Raw genomic sequence first — 12,619 nt, 5'->3', positions numbered from 1 at the left:
GGAACCTCCAGGGAGGGGTAAAAACGAGGCACATTTTTTTTCTTTATGAATGAAGAGAACACTGGGAATGTTGCAGAGTGGACCCAAGTCTTCCAGGAAGTAGTCAGGGACGAAAGATGAAACACCAAAAAGGCACAGCGGGCCACGAAACAAGAGCCTTAATCTGATTGGTGGAAAGTGCCGGGGGGGGGGGGGGGGGGCAGGTCCATTCATGCAGGAAATTCTAGCACAAGGAGTTGGCTTTGGTCCTGACAACATAGGTTTACGCTGGCAGACACACACACACACACACACACACACACTGATACTGACAGAGTGACGGATTAAAGAGCTGAACTGAAAAACCAAAGAGTTACTCCAGACGCTCATTTACACTCAACTTTGAACGAGTCCAATCTTTTGTGTTTTTGCAGCTCGTTTCCCTTAAGTAGGATAACCTCCGGCTGTGCATTTTGCATTTTTCGTTCTTATATAACTGCTATTCGTTATTTTGCTTTTTTCATTTTATTTCCCAACTAATGGTTAATCCGCGATGATCCAGTATAAACTGAGGGAAGTGACTTTAACAGAAAAAGTAACAAGCAAGATAGAAAAGAAGTAGTCCGCTCCCGCACTTAACTGGCGGAGTGGACCGGCGGAGTGCGGATTACAGCTTTGTGTTTGATGGGAAGGGGGGGGGGGGGGTACATGAGCGGTATGTGTGGGAGATTTAAGACTGCGATCCGTCCCGCAGCTCTAGGGGTACTACCTACCGAACTCAGAACCGGGTCTAAAAGTGTGTCTGAGCACAGCTCGGATCGTCAGCACACACAGCGGTTTGAGCATCAAAGCAGAAATGTCGCTCAGTCCTTAGAAAACATTCAAACAATCACGTGGATTTGTGTTTCCAGTCGTGTCCCGACTAAATAAAGGCTGATGTTATTCACAGCATGCAGCGCCACCCAAAGCTAATGTTGTTAGCCCGTGTTAGCATACTGCAAATCCTGGCTTCGTTCAGAAAAAGCACTGACCACACGGATTAAAATTCAAATGATGAGCGAACAGGTGTTTCATAATAACCGTAACATTATTAAAAGCACGTTTAGAAGATCGTCTCGTATTTTACCGAGCTGACATGTCAATATATAAAGCCGCTCGGCACTGTTATCGTTTTGTATTGAATTGTTACATTCAATAAAGTTTGGAAAAAAAGCCGCTCGGCGGAAGTTGTATCCTCTTCCGGTTTTCAAACTGCGCATGTGCGAATACTGCGCATGTGCGAAGGATTTATTCCGGCCGAAATTGTGACCTTAATGAACGTTTTTATATTCTGAAAACATTTTTCTGGGCCCATGTACACGCTTGAATTCTAATCCGACCATTGATCCCATCAGGATATTTTGTACATGTAACCGCGGCTTATGGTGTCGACGCGCAACGTGGCGGGGGCGTGGCATCACGATGGTGGTCTCTCTATCGGGATGTCAGTCACCCATCACGATGGACGATGATATCGTCCATCGGCACAACCCTAATACCGACCATGAATTTCTGTGTTTTTTTTTCGGATGCTGGTGTGCCGCGGGATTTTTGTCAGGGTTTAAGTGTGCCGTGGCTCAGAAAAGGTTGAAAAACACTGGTCTAGATCAGTGTTTTTCAACCAGTGTTGAGATGGAGATGGTCAAGTGCGCCGTGGGAAATTGCCCTCATTAACTGATCTAAAAACATTTTCCATCTCCAGGAAATCAGCCCTTTGTTCATCCAAACAGGCCCTGATAAAACACTGAGTAGTTAGGAATATAAAAGATCTTAAAATTACTTTTTCTTTGTGTTTATTTAATTCTATTAAAGACATTTTGATAAGAATGCAGGTACCGCGATTTAGCTGCAGCTATAACTGTGTAAGGATAAGTCCCGCCCCTTTAACTGTCTCCGCCAATCATTCTTGAAGGCTTAATCACATGTCATCAGTCTGACCAATCAGAAGTGGTTAAAGTCTTCACTTCCTTGTTCTTAATCCTGCTGATAAAGTCGCTCAGTTCTAACAAAAACGTTTTTTTTTGGATGCTGGTGTGCCGCGGGATTTTTGTCAGGGTTAAAGTGTGCCGTGGCTCAAAAAAGGTTGAAAAACACTGCACTAGACAGTGCTCTGAAACTTTGTTCTTCAATGATTTGTGATCTTCAATGGTGTCCATGGATTACATGAAATCTTTCCATTTATCCACCTTTGACATGGTAGGGAGAACACGTCAATGGAAGGGGGGGTCATAGGATAGCACAAGGATTAATACCGGAAGTGACGCAAAAACTTTACCTTGCTAAACATTGTTGTAATTTATTTTTGTGGTACAATTAAAAAAAAGAAAAAGCTTTTGTCTCCGCTGAGGCCATCGGCGGTTTCCCCGGCCGGTTGGCTGCCTCGGTCCCGTCGAGGCCTGACCAGAGCTCTTCTAGGGCCGGCGTTTGGGGGTGGGGGCCTGGGCTTGCTCCAGGGGGGGCCGGCGCTTTCTGGCTCCTCTCTCTCTGTGTGGGGGGGGGGTGGTGCTGGGCCTGGGGTGTCGGCGCCTCCGGGGGTGGGGCCCCTGGGCTGGGTGGGCCTGGCCCCCTTGCTGAGGGGGGGGGGCGGGGGACAGCTGTTTGACCACCGGGGGACAGTCTATCAGCTGTCCCCAACTTACCCCCTTCCTCATATAACCTCATAATAGGGTGAGGGGGTGGGGGGCTTAGCCTGCGATGAGCCTTGGGGGGGGAGTTACTAGGCAGTGGCCCCCCTCCTATGGTTGCCGTATGGAGTGGGCCCCCCCTCTTTCGGTTTTATTTGCACCTTAGACATGTAGGGCCCTTGGTAGGGGGGGTGCTTGGACATCACTGCCAGCAAGCAGCAGATGTCCTCCTAGCACCCTACCCGCCAATTTTAACCGCACCTTAGACATTTAGGGCCCCTTGGTGGGGAGGGTGAGGGGACGTCACTGTGAGTAATCAGGAGATGTCCCCTTAGTGCCCTACCCGCCAATTTTAACTGCACCCCCCTTAGTACACACACCCCTCCCCCCTCAATATATACATCCCAACATAAACACACACACATGCACACACACACCCTCTCAAACACACATACACGCACACACATTTTGCAAGGAAGGTGGGACCTGGGTCCATCTGTCCCCTGCCTCTTCCCTGGTGGGGGGTGCGGGCCCCTTTGCAACGGCGGCCGTGTCCCCGGGGTGCCGGCTTCCTGGGCCCGGCGGTGCTCTCTCCGCGCGGTGGGGGAGTTCACATTACATCTGAGCCGGGGGTGTCTGGTCCCTGGGGGGTGGGTTCTGGTCCTTGCTCCTGAGTGCTGGGCCCCGCCAAATTTCCAACTGTGGCCGAGCCTGGTCGGGCCATATTTATAACACCCCTTGTGGGCCCTCTTTTTTTCCCCGGGGTTCCCCCCTCCTGGGCGGGGGCGGCGGGCCCCCTGCCTCGCTCCTCCCTGGACCAACCGTGGGCCGGGCGGATGGCTGCCTGGAGTGCGGAGCAGGTCTCCCTTGGGGGGTCCTGGCTCGTACCTGGGGTTGGGGCGGGGGGATGCCCGGAACTCCTGGGTGGTGGTGGGGTGCTCGTTTGGGGCTGTGGGCGTCCTTCTCCGGTGGGGCTCTGCGTTGGATTCTCCCGGCGCGGCGGGGGGGCTGCTCTCCTGGTTGGGCTGGGGCGGCGCTCTCTTTCCCTCCGTGCTTCCCTGGCCTCTGGCTCTGGGGGCCTTGCGGCGGCCCTGCTGGCCCTGGCCTGGGTGGCGGACTTGGTCGCCCGGGAGGCGGTTGTTCCCTGCCGGTTCCCGTGTGGCGTTGGGGGGATTCCGGCTGCCGCTGCTGCTGCGGTGGGGGTCTTGGGGTGGGGATGGCTGGGCACTTTCCCTCCTTCTTTTCACGTTCCACCATCCATTTTAGAAGAACATAAACACTCACCTGAGCACTGGTGTTAGCTCACCTTTGCACTAATAGCTTGCATGACTGAAATATTTCACACTAGTTGGTTTTAAGGCATAAGTATGCGTGTGTGAACACTATTTGTTTTGTGTTCATGTCGACAGGTGGACATTTTTGCAGCTAGCAGGTGTGTTTATAACATTTGAGTGTGTGTGTGGACGGGCCCCGCCCTTTTTGTACTGCATTTGAACCTTACCATAATGATTAACAACCAGTAAACTTGTTGCTGTATGCTGCTTCATGGTCTTACCCCCCTTCCCCTCTTATTATCACCCCCTACCCCCCCTCTCTCTAGCGTCCCTCTCTCTTCTTCCCCTCTTTCCTTTTCCGTCCGGTCCAACACCAAAGATTTTCAGACATGATTGGAATTAATAAAGTTTGGCCTCAATTACAAAAGGGGTTTATTCAGACATACCTTTGGTTTGTCTGAAGATTAATAACCCCTCTTGTTAAAGCAAAATATGTCCAACACAAGAGGCCCTCAGCTCTCGTCTGTCTGCCCAGCTGTTGGACATGACAAGTTAAAAAAAGAAAAAAAGAAAAAGCTTTTGGACTGTTTCATGTATTTAAAATGTCCACTTAAAGAAAACAGTACTAAATAACTTATAAAAATCATACACAATTGGTTTTATATTACGGTCCATTCTGTTAGAACCCGTGCCTCCACTCCAGTTGTTGTGTTTCTGGATTTGATAATTAACACCCGGATTGGTTGTTGTGTTTCAGGACGCTGTAATGTCTTCTGTGATTTCCTGTTGTGTTGTGTGATTTGCTGTTGTGTTTCATGATTTGCTGTTGAGTTTCATGATTTCCTTTTGTATTTCGTGATTTGCTGTTGTGTTTTGTAATTTGCTGTAGTATTTCGTGATTTGCTGTTGTGCTTCGTGATTTCCTGTTGTGTTTTATGGTTGTGTTTCGAGATTTGCTTTTGTGTTTCGTCATTTGCTGCTGTGTTTCGTCATTTGCTGCTGTATTTAGTCATTTGCTGTTGTGTTTCGTGATTTCCTGTTGTGTTTTGTGATTTCCTGTTGTGTTTGGTGATTAGCTGTTGTGTTTGGTGATTTGCTGTTGTGTTTGGTGATTTGCTGTTGTGTTTGGTGATTTATTGTTGTTTCGTGATTTCCTGTTGTGTTTGGTGATTTGCTGTTGTGGTTCATGATTTCCTGTTGTGTTTCGTGATTAGCTATTGTGTTTTGTGATTTCCTGCTGCTTTTCGTGATTTGCTGTTGTGTTTCGTGATTAGCTGTTGTGTTTAGTGATTTCCTGTTGTGTTTCGTGATTTGCTGTTGTCTTTCGTGATTTGCCGTTGTGTTTCGTGATTAGCTGTTGTGTTTCGTGATTTGCTGCTGTGTTTCGTGATTTGCTGTTGTGTTTCGTGATTTTCTGTTGTGTTTTGCTTTGGTGTTTGGTGATTTCCTGTTTCGTGATTTCTTGTTGTGTTTCGTGATTAGCTGCTGTATTTTGTGATTTCCTGTTGTGTTTCGTCATTCGCTGCTGTGTTTTGTGATTTTCTTTTGTGTTTCGTCATTTGCTGTTGTGTTTGGCGAATGGCTGTTGTGTTTCGTGACTTCCTGTTGTGTTTTGCTGTTGTGTTTTGGCGATTTGCTGTTGTGTTTCGTGATTTGCTTTTGTGTTTCGTGATTTGCTGTTGTGTTTCGTGATTTCCTGTTGTTTTTGCTTTTGTGTTTCGTGATTTCCTGATGTTTTTGCTTTTGTGTTTCGTGATTTCCTGATGTTTTTGCTTTTGTGTTTCGTGATTTCCTGTTGTTTTTGCTTTTGTGTTTTGTGATTTCCTGTTATGTTTGGTGATTAGCTGTTGTGTTTGGTGATTTGCTGTTGTGTTTTGTGATTTCCTGTTGTGTTTGGTGATTTGCTGTTGTGGTTCGTTATTTCCTGTTGTGTTTCGTGATTAGCTGTTGTGTTTAGTGATTAGCTATTGTGTTTCGTGATATGCTGCTGTGTTTCTTGATTTTCTGTTGTGTTTTGCTTTGGTGTTTTGTGATTTCCTGTTGTTTCGTGATTTCTTGTTGTGTTTCGTGATTAGCTGCTGTTTTTTGTGATTTGCTGTTGAGTTTCATGATTTCCTTTTGTATTTCGTGATTTGCTGTTGTGTTTTGTAATTTGCTGTAGTATTTCGTGATTTGCTGTTGTGTTTCGTGATTTCCTGTTGTGTTTTACGGTTGGGTTTCGAGATTTGCTTTTGTGTTTCGTGATTTGCTGTTACGTTTTGTGATTTCCTGTTGTGTTTCATGATTTCCAGTTGTGTTTCGTGATTTGCTGTTGTGTTTCGTCATTTGCTGCCGTGTTTCGTCATTTGCTGCTGTGTTTCGTCATTTGCTGCTGTATTTCGTCATTTGCTATTGTGCTTCGTGATTTCCTGTTGTTTTTGCTGTTGTGTTTTGGCGATTTGCTGTTGTGTTTCGTGATTTGCTTTTGTGTTTCGTGATTTGCTGTTGTGTTTCGTGATTTCCTGTTGTTTTTGCTTTTGTGTTTCGTGATTTCCTGATGTTTTTGCTTTTGTGTTTCGTGATTTCCTGATGTTTTTGCTTTTGTGTTTCGTGATTTCCTGTTGTTTTTGCTTTTGTGTTTTGTGATTTCCTGTTATGTTTGGTGATTAGCTGTTGTGTTTGGTGATTTGCTGTTGTGTTTTGTGATTTCCTGTTGTGTTTGGTGATTTGCTGTTGTGGTTCGTTATTTCCTGTTGTGTTTCGTGATTAGCTGTTGTGTTTAGTGATTAGCTATTGTGTTTCGTGATATGCTGCTGTGTTTCTTGATTTTCTGTTGTGTTTTGCTTTGGTGTTTTGTGATTTCCTGTTGTTTCGTGATTTCTTGTTGTGTTTCGTGATTAGCTGCTGTTTTTTGTGATTTGCTGTTGAGTTTCATGATTTCCTTTTGTATTTCGTGATTTGCTGTTGTGTTTTGTAATTTGCTGTAGTATTTCGTGATTTGCTGTTGTGTTTCGTGATTTCCTGTTGTGTTTTACGGTTGGGTTTCGAGATTTGCTTTTGTGTTTCGTGATTTGCTGTTACGTTTTGTGATTTCCTGTTGTGTTTCATGATTTCCAGTTGTGTTTCGTGATTTGCTGTTGTGTTTCGTCATTTGCTGCCGTGTTTCGTCATTTGCTGCTGTGTTTCGTCATTTGCTGCTGTATTTCGTCATTTGCTATTGTGCTTCGTGATTTCCTGTTGTTTTTGCTTTTCTGTTTTGTGATTTCCTGTTGTGTTTGGTGATTAGCTGTTGTGTTTGGTGATTTGCTGTTGTGTTTTGCTTTGGTGTTTTGTGATTTCCTGTTGTTTCGTGATTTCCTGTTGTGTTTGGTGATTTCCTGTTGTGTTTGGTGATTTGCTGTTGTGGTTCGTGATTTCCTGTTGTGTTTCGTGATTAGCTGTTGTGTTTCGTGATTAGCTATTGTGTTTCGTGATTTGCTGCTGTGTTTCGTGATTTGCTGTTGTGTTTGGTGATTTATTGTTGTGTTTTGCTTTGGTGTTTTGTGATTTCCTGTTGTTTCGTGATTTCTTGTTGTGTTTCGTGATTAGCTGCTGTGTTTTGTGATTTCCTGTTGTGTTTCGTGATTTGCTGTTGTCTTTCGTGATTAGCTGTTGTGTTTTGTGATTTCCTGTTGTGTTTGGTGATTTGCTGTTGTGTTTCGTGATTAGCTGTTGTATTTCGTGATTTGCTGCTGTGTTTCGTGATTTGCTGTTGTGTTTAGTGATTTTCTGTTGTGTTTTGCTTTGGTGTTTTGTGATTTCCTGTTGTTTCGTGATTTCTTGTTGTGTTTCGTGATTAGCTGCTGTGTTTTGTGATTTCCTGTTGTGTTTCGTCATTCGCTGCTGTGTTTCGTCATTTGCTTCTGTGTTTCGTCATTTGCTGTTGTGTTTTGTGATTTCCTGTTGTGTTTGGCGAATGGTTGTCGTGTTTCGTGACTTCCTGTTGTGTTTTGCTGTTGTGTTTTGGCGATTTGCTGTTGTGTTTCGTGATTTGCTTTTGTGTTTCGTGATTTGCTGTTGTGTTTCGTGATTTCCTGTTGTTTTTGCATTTGTGTTTCGTGATTTCCTGTTGTTTTTGCTTTTGTGTTTTGTGATTTCCTGTTGTGTTTAGTAATTTTCTGTTTTGTTTCATGATTTCTTGTTGTGTTTTGTGATTTCCTGTTGAGTTTGGTGATTAGCTGTTGTGTTTAGTGATTAGCTATTGTGTTTCGTGACATGCTGCTGTGTTTCATGATTTTCTGTTGTGTTTTGCTTTGGTGTTTTGTGATTTCCTGTTGTTTTGTGATTTCCTGTTGTGTTTCGTGATTAGCTGTTGTGTTTAGTGATTAGCTGTTGTGTTTCGTGATTTGCTGCTGTGTTTCGTGATTTTCTGTTGTGTTGTGCTTTGGTGTTTTGTGATTTCCTGTTGTTTCGTGATTTCTTGTTGTGTTTCGAGATTAGCTGTTGTGTTTTGTTATTTCCTGTTGTGTTTCGTGATTTGCTGTTGTGTTTCGTGATTAGCTGTTGTGTTTTGTGATTTCCTGTTGTGTTTGGTGATTTGCTGTTGTGTTTCCTGATTAGCTGTTGTGTTTCGTGATTTTCTGTTGTGTTTTGCTTTGGTGTTTTGTGATTTCTTGTTGTTTTGTGATTTGTTGTTGTGTTTCGTGATTAGCTGCTGTGTTTTGTGATTTGCTGTTGTGCTTCGTGATTTGCTGTTGTGTTTCGTGATTAGCTGTTGTGTTTTGTGATTTCCTGTTGTGTTAAGTGATTTAGTGTTGTGTTTTGTTATTTCCTGTTGTGTTTCATGATTTGCTGTTGTGTTTCGTGATTAGCTGTTGTGTTTTGTGATTTCCTGTTGTGTTTGGTGATTTGCTGTTGTGTTTCCTGATTAGCTGTTGTGTTTCGTGATTTTCTGTTGTGTTTTGCTTTGGTGTTTTGTGATTTCCTGTTGTTTTTTGATTTACTGTTGTGTTTCCTGATTAGCTGTTGTGTTTCGTGATTTGCTGCTGTGTTTCGTGATTTTCTGTTGTGTTTTGCTTTGGTGTTTTGTGATTTCCTGTTGTTTTGTGATTTGTTGTTGTGTTTCGTGATTAGCTGCTGTGTTTTGTGATTTCCTGTTGTGTTTTGTGATTTCCTGTTGTGCTTCGTGATTTGCTGTTGTGTTTCGTGATTAGCTGTTGTGTTTTGTGATTTCCTGTTGTTTTAAGTGATTTGCTGTTGTGTTTTGTGATTTCCTGATGTTTTTGCTTTCGGTTTTTGTGATTTTCTTTGGTGTTTTGTGATTTCCTGTTGTGTTTCGTGATTTGCTGCTGCGTTTCATGATTTGCTATTGTGTTTCGTGATTTGCTGTTGTTTCGTGATTTCCTGTTGTGTTTCGTGATTAGAAGCTGTGTTTCGTGATTTGCTGTTGTGTTTCGTGATTTCCTGTTGTTTTTGCCGTTGTGTTTTGTGATTTCCTGTTGTGTTTTGTGATTTCCTGTTGTTTTTGCTTTGGTGGTTTGTGATTTCCTGTTGTTTCGTGATTTCTTGTTGTGTTTCGTGATTAGCTGTTGTGTTTTGTTATTTCCTGTTGTGTTTCGTGACTTCCTGTTGTGTTTCGTGATTAGCTGTTGTGTTTTGTGATTTCCTGTTGTGTTTGGTGATTTGCTGTTGTGTTTCCTGATTAGCTGTTGTGTTTCGTGATTTTTTTGTTGTGTTTTGCTTTGGTATTTCGTGATTAGCTGTTGCGTTTTGTGATTTCCTGTTGTGTTTCGTGATTAGCTGTTGTGTTTAGTGATTAGCTGTTGTGTTTCGTGATTTGCTGCTGTGTTTCGTGATTTGCTGTTGTGTTTCGTGATAAGCTGTTGTGTTTTGTGATTTCCTGTTGTGTTTGGTGATTTGCTGTTGTGTTTCCTGATTAGCTGTTGTGTTTCGTGATTTTCTGTTGTGTTTTGCTTTGGTGTTTTGTGATTTCCTGTTGTTTTGTGATTTGTTGTTGTGTTTTGTGATTAGCTGCTGTGTTTTGTGATTTGCTGTTGTGCTTCGTGATTTGCTGTTGTGTTTCGTGATTAGCTGTTGCGTTTTGTGATTTCCTGTTGTGTTAAGTGATTTGCTGTTGTGTTTTGTTATTTCCTGTTGTGTTTCGTGATTTGCTGTTGTGTTTCGTGATTAGCTGTTGTGTTTTGTGATTTCCTGTTGTGTTTGGTGATTTGCTGTTGTGTTTCCTGATTAGCTGTTGTGTTTTGTGATTTTCTGTTGTGTTTTGCTTTGGTGTTTTGTGATTTCCTGTTGTTTTGTGATTTCCTGTTGTGTTTCGTGATTAGCTGTTCTGTTTAGTGATTAGCTGTTGTGTTTCGTGATTTGCTGCTGTGTTTCGTGATTATCTGTTGTGTTTTGCTTTGGTGTTTTGTGATTTCCTGTTGTTTCGTGATTTCTTGTTGTGTTTCGAGATTAGCTGTTGTGTTTTGTTATTTCCTGTTGTGTTTCGTGATTTGCTGTTGTGTTTCGTGATTAGCTGTTGTGTTTTGTGATTTCCTGTTGTGTTTGGTGATTTGCTGTTGTGTTTCCTGATTAGCTGTTGTGTTTCGTGATTTTCTGTTGTGTTTTGCTTTGGTGTTTTGTGATTTCCTGTTGTTTTGTGATTTGTTGTTGTGTTTCGTGATTAGCACTGTGTTTTGTGATTTGCTGTTGTGCTTCGTGATTTGCTGTTGTGTTTCGTGATTAGCTGTTGTGTTTTGTGATTTCCTGTTGTGTTAAGTGATTTGCTGTTGTGTTTTGTGATTTCCTGATGTTTTTGCTTTTGGTTTTTGTTATTTGCTTTGGTGTTTTGTGATTTCCTGTTGTGTTTCGTGATTTGCTGCTGCGTTTCATGATTTGCTGCTGCGTTTCATGATTTGCTATTGTGTTTCGTGATTTGCTGTTGTTTCGTGATTTCCTGTTGTGTTTCGTGATTAGAAGCTGTGTTTCGTGATTTGCTGTTGTGTTTCGTGATTTCCTGTTGTTTTTGCCGTTGTGTTTTGTGATTTGCTATTGTGTTTTGTGATTTCCTGTTATGTTTAGTGATTTTCTGTTTTGTTTCGTGATTTCCTGTTGTTTCGTGATTTCCTGTTGTGTTTGGTGATTTGTTGTTGTGTTTAATGATTTCTTTTTGTGTTTCATGATTTCCTGTTTCGTTTCGTGATTAGCTGTTGTGTTTTGTGATTTCCTGTTGTGTTTCGTGATTAGCTGTTGTGTTTCGTGATTTGCTGCTGTGTTTTGCTTTGGTGTTTTGTGATTTCCTGTTGTTTCGTGATTTCTTGTTGTGTTTCGTGAATAGCTGTTGTGTTTCGTGATTTTCTGTTGTGTTTTGCTTTGGTGTTTTGTGATTTCCTGTTGTTTTGTGATTTCCTGTTGTGTTTCGTGATTAGCTGTTGTGTTTAGTGATTAGCTGTTGTGTTTCGTGATTTGCTGCTGTGTTTCGTGATTTTCTGTTGTGTTTTGCTTTGGTGTTTTGTGATTTCCTGTTGTTTCGTGATTTCTTGTTGTGTTTCGAGATTAGCTGTTGTGTTTTGTTATTTCCTGTTGTGTTTCGTGATTAGCTGTTGTGTTTCGTCATTTCCTGTTGTGTTTGGTGATTAGCTGTTGTGTTTGGTGATTTGCTGTTGTGGTTCGTTATTTCCTGTTGTGTTTCGTGATTAGCTGTTGTGTTTCGTGATTAGCTGTTGTGTTTAGTGATTTGCTGCTGTGTTTCGTGATTTTCTGTTGTTTTGTGATTTCTTGTTGTGTTTCGTGATTAGCTGTTGAGTTTTGTTATTTCCTGTTGTGTTTCGTGATTTGCTGTTGTGTTTCGTGATTAGCTGTTGTGTTTGGTGATTAGCTGTTGTGTTTGGTGATTTGCTGTTGTGTTTTGTTATTTCCTGTTGTGTTTCGTGATTAGCTGTTGTGTTTCGTGATTAGCTGTTGTGTTTCGTGATTTGCTGCTGTGTTTCGTGATTTTCTGTTGTTTTGTGATTTCTTGTTGTGTTTCGTGATTAGCTGTTGAGTTTTGTTATTTCCTGTTGTGTTTCGTGATTTGCTGCTGTGTTTGGTGATTAGCTGTTGTGTTTGGTGATTTGCTGTTGTGTTTTGTGATTTCCTGTTGTTTTGTGATTTCTTGTTGTGTTTCGTGATTAGCTGTTGAGTTTTGTTATTTCCTGTTGTGTTTCGTGATTTGCTGTTGTGTTTCGTGATTAGCTGTTGTGTTTTGTGATTTCCTGTTGTGTTTGGTGATTTGCTGTTGTGTTTCGTGATTAGCTGTTGTGTTTTGTGATTTCCTGTTGTGTTTGGTGATTTGCTGTTGTGTTTCCTGATTAGCTGTTGTGTTTCGTGATTTTCTGTTGTGTTTTGCTTTGGTGTTTTGTGATTTCCTGTTGTTTTGTGATTTCCTGTTGTGTTTCGTGATTAGCTGTTGTGTTTAGTGATTAGCTGTTGTGTTTCGTGATTTGCTGCTGTGTTTCGTGATTATCTGTTGTGTTTTGCTTTGGTGTTTTGTGATTTCCTGTTGTTTCGTGATTTCTTGTTGTGTTTCGAGATTAGATGTTGTGTTTTGTTATTTCCTGTTGTGTTTCGTGATTAGCTGTTGTGTTTTGTGATTTCCTGTTGTGTTTGGTGATTTGCTGTTGTGTTTCCTGATTAGCTGTTGTGTTTCGTGATTTGCTGCTGTGTTTCGTGATTTTCTGTTGTGTTTTGCTTTGGTGTTTTGTAATTTCC

The 12,619-nt window shown here is 42.2% G+C and overlaps 1 protein-coding gene across 1 annotated transcript in view; it reads right to left on the bottom strand.

Moving 5' to 3' along the window:
• LOC144988789 (zinc finger protein GLI2-like) overlaps window positions 1-12,619 on the bottom strand; it is a 126,831-nt gene that overhangs the window by 52,687 nt on the left and 61,525 nt on the right. The window lies entirely within an intron of this gene.

Source organism: Oryzias latipes, chromosome 21 (assembly GCF_053564925.1).
Source record: "Oryzias latipes strain Hd-rR chromosome 21, Olatipes_Hd-rR_3.1".
In the NCBI taxonomy this organism is placed as follows: Eukaryota; Metazoa; Chordata; class Actinopteri; order Beloniformes; family Adrianichthyidae; genus Oryzias; species Oryzias latipes.
This window is presented reverse-complemented; position numbering and strand designations above follow the sequence as displayed.